General features: G+C 35.1%; 1 non-coding gene across 1 annotated transcript; it reads right to left on the bottom strand.

Moving 5' to 3' along the window:
• Positions 1-3,964: 3,964 nt before the first annotated feature.
• LOC121212038 (small nucleolar RNA R71) lies at positions 3,965-4,072 on the bottom strand. The gene has a single exon (XR_005907250.1). It is a non-coding gene; the product is annotated as a small nucleolar RNA R71 (small nucleolar RNA).
• Between the last annotated feature and the right edge of the window lie 325 nt (positions 4,073-4,397).

Below are 4,397 nucleotides of genomic sequence, written 5' to 3'. Positions count from 1 at the left end.
TCAGCTTTACATGCTCATTCAACAAGCACAACAAACTCTTTTATCTCCAAAATTCCAGCTAACAAGCGGATATCTTCATTTAAGCCATCTTCAAACCTTTTACACATTATTGCTTCGGTCAAAACACAATCTCACAAATTCTCGCTCGTATTCTGTAACAAACCTACGACCCTGTTTTAACTCAAGAAGCTCTTTACATTTCTGATCGATGAATCTCAGACTGATGTAATTCTTTCAAAATTCAGCTTGAAAGAAATACCAGTGACTCGTTCTCTCGAAACCACTAATATCAAAGTCTTCCACTAATGATATGTCGTATCTCTCAAAACTGAAACGGCATATTTAAGGCATTCATCCGGAGTACATGACATTTCATCAAACACTCATATCGTATTCTCTAGCCAAAATTCAGCTCTCTCAGTATCATCATTAGTAGTAGCACGGAAATCTTCGACCCCATATTTTCTAACCTTATCAACAGGAGGCTTATTCAGACGAATCGATCTACAGCTTATGGCACAACTGAGACTTGTTGAGGATTTAGCGGGGCACAGTCAGATTGGTTCTAATATATTGAGTGAACCAATCATTCATCATTTGGTTAAAGGCATGCTTAGCCTCTCCCTCGTGGCTACTAGTAACAAGTCTAGAGTCAGATGGAGCTGTCCCTTGAGTGGGAGTAGGCGCATTACTTTCAACATCGTCAGCTACGACTCGTTTGAGATCCATTTACTATATAAAAACACATTTTCATAATCAGGAATCATCACACTATCGTAGTTAATATATATGGCATGTATAGCTAGACTCACATACCTACATTAGTCCTAAAATCAACTAAATCGTAGCTCTAATACTAACCAAATGTAGCACCCCTTACCCGTATCCATCACCAGACTAGGGTTAAGAGGCATTATCGGACATATAGGATCATTTCATAGTCAACATTCATACATTATCATATCATCTTTAAATATTAACAATAAGTCCCTTTCTTAGGTCAACGAGACCTTAAACATGCATTAGGAAGAGGTCGGGACTAAACCAAACACATACAAAATTTTTCGAAACTAAACAATTTTTCTAAGCTACAAAGGTGACACGCCCGTCTAAATTGACCGTGTGCCTCACACAGCCACTGACTTATCCACACAGCCACTGACACGCCCGTGTGCCAAACCGTGTGAAAATTAGGGAGGCTACTGACTTGGGTCACTTCAGCCAGTCACATGTCGTGTGTCTAACTAGTGCTCGAAACTGACTTGGCCACACGGCTTGGCACATGCCCGTGTGTGCAACCGTGTGGTCTACCTAGGCTCATTCCGAAGTGGCCCTCAAGCAACACGGCTGTGACACACACCCGTGTCCTTGCCCGTATGGGAAAAAATAGACCATTTACATGGCCAACTTGCCACCCTAATTTTGGGTCCTCCCTACAAGATCAAAACTAAAACATTTCATACCAAATTTCAATTAATACATAACCATAACGTACACCATTCATGCCATATCATTAACAACCAATTTCATGCTTATATCCATACCAAATCATGCCAAAGCATAAGCTGAAGTCATACCAAGACATAAGTTTCATATCCCCAATTTACTTCATTCAATCTCATGCCATAATCTTACCAAATTCAATTCTCTTTGCCATCCAAGAACATATCATATTGGCAATATTGTATAACATAGATTATACTGAAAAGACATTCATAAACACAACCAAAACCAAGCCATATCACTTGGATAAATATTCATAACTCATAAACATATCTCAATTTAACTAGACTATACATGCCATACTTAAATTTTACACTTTTAAAAGGTACCAAAGATAAATTTGATAGTGTGGTGATAATCCTCGACAATCCCTGAGCCTCCAGTAGCTTCGATATCTAAAACACAATGCAAACACACACAAATTAAGCTTTCAAAAGCTTAGTAAGCCATATACAAATAAACTTATCATTTTAAGCATATAAGCATCATAAAATACATATATTCCTTAGCCAAATAATATTACAAACCATATATTCCCAATTCATTTTACAAATAGCATAATTTCTCATACTTATATCACATATCATGACTTACACATATACTTACTTTTCATACTCAATCATGATATACATTTGAAACATACCTGAATCGAATACACAATCACATAGTTATCCATTTCTCAGAATGCCTATTGAACCGTTCAGAATCATTAAGGATACTTAGGTAGCTCGAAAACTCGTATAATGCCAACGCCCCAGACGTGGTCTTACATGTAATCAAATATCGATGCCACTGTCCCAGACATGGTCTTACACGAAATCAAATATGATGCCGATGTCCCAGACATGGTCTTACACGTAAATCTCAAATCAATTCCAACGTCCCAGACGTGGTCTTACACGAAATAACATATCGAAATCCTATGTTATGACATATGTATCCTAACTATACCTATGGTTCATACGGGGCTTTCGGACGTCATCACATTATCAAAACTTTCTCAATTTCACATATTCAGCTTCTATAACCATTCATCACAATTCAATATCATATAAACTTGAATAAATCAATTCAAACACATTTATTTGTATATCGACTTACCTCGTGCAGAAATGAACGGAAACGAACGGCTAATCAATGACTTTCAACTTTCCCTAATCTAATTACGTTTTCTTTGGTTCTTGATCTAAACACATTCAAATTTGACTTATTCAATTTCACATTCATTCAATCAATCCATATACATAAATTTAGGGCATTTTACAAATTAGCCCTTATATTTTCACATTTTAACATTTTAGTCCCTAATTCATAAAATCACAAAATATGCATAATTTCATTTCACACATGCCTAGCCAAGTTTTCCTTTATCTCATAAAAGCCCACGTATTTCATTTATTTCACATTTTAGTCCCTCAAAATATCCTTTTGACAATTTATCCCATAATAATGAAATTTATCATAAATCCCAATACAAAACATAGTAATCTAACATATATCTTTCATTTTGTATCATCTAACTTCATAAAACTCACATTATCAACAATGTCACATCTTAAAATCATAATCAAATTCAGAAATTGAGGCATGGGTTGGATAGATTACTAAGAAACAATCACTAAAACGTAGAAATTATCAAAAATTGAGCAAAACACATCCCCGAATTAAACTTTCAAAGTGTCAAAACCTAAATGGCCATGAAGTCTTTTCTTTCTTCTTTATTTTGACAAAGATAAAGAAATAATGAACTAATTTTGGTTTTGGTTTTATTCAATTAACCTTTATTTTACTAATTACCTTTTTAACGTGAATAATATCATTTAAAATCCACTAACTCATGACCAAATATGTACATGCATTAATTCAATGGTATAATTGCATCATAAGGACCCCCACAATTACAAATCCATAGCAAATAGACACTTTTAACATATAGAATGCAACTTTTGCATTTTACGCGATTAGGTCCTTTTATCAAATCGGGCACACAAACAATAAAATTTTCACACGAAACTTTCACAGATATCAATCCACATATTATAAGCATGGATAATAATATTAAAATATTTTTTTGACTTAAATTTGTGGTCCCAAAATTGCTATTCTGTCTAGGGTCTAAACGAGGCGGTTGCACAATACGCTGTGGCACTCTTCGATGAATTAAATCTAGGAATCAAGATGCCAGTTATCGAGGCACCCAAATTTGAATTGAAACCAATGATGTTTTAAATGCTCCATTAGTGGTATACCCACGGAAGATCCACATCTTCACCTTCTGTTATTCATGGATGTGAGTGGTTCATTTAAGATAACTGGTGTGACTAAAGATGCATTAAGGTTGAAGTTGTTTCCACACTCATTGCGAGATCGAGCACGAGCATGGCTGAATTCATTGCCACGAAGTTCAATATCTACATTGCAAGAATTAGCAGAAAATTTTTTTCCACCGAGAAAGAACTTAAAGTTGCGAAATGAGATAACTACTTTCCAACAATTGGATGACGAGTCCTTATAACAAGGCATAGGAAAGATTCAAGGAATTGCTTTGTAAGTGTTCTCATCATGGGATTCCCAGCTGGAGACATTTTATAGTGGTCTCAATGTACATACAAGATTAATGGTAGATGCTTTTACGAATGGTGTGATTTTGTCTAAGTCTTATAACAAGGCTTACGAGATCATCGAAAAGATTACTAGCAATAATTATCAATAGCCATCAAATCGAGTAGTTTTTGAAAGATTAGTAGCTGGGGTGCATGAAGTGGACGTGCTGATTTCACTCTCTGCTTAAGTATTTTCTATTTCTTTAATGTTAAAACAATTTACCACTAATGGTTTGAATAATTTTGTAGCTCAATCACTATGTTAATATGATGTTTGTTTCTTCTGTGTAT

This window comes from Gossypium hirsutum, chromosome A12, assembly GCF_007990345.1.
Source record: "Gossypium hirsutum isolate 1008001.06 chromosome A12, Gossypium_hirsutum_v2.1, whole genome shotgun sequence".
Lineage (NCBI taxonomy): Eukaryota > Viridiplantae > Streptophyta > Magnoliopsida > Malvales > Malvaceae > Gossypium > Gossypium hirsutum.
Note: the sequence above shows the minus strand (reverse complement) of the source record. Positions and strands in the feature narration are given on the sequence as shown.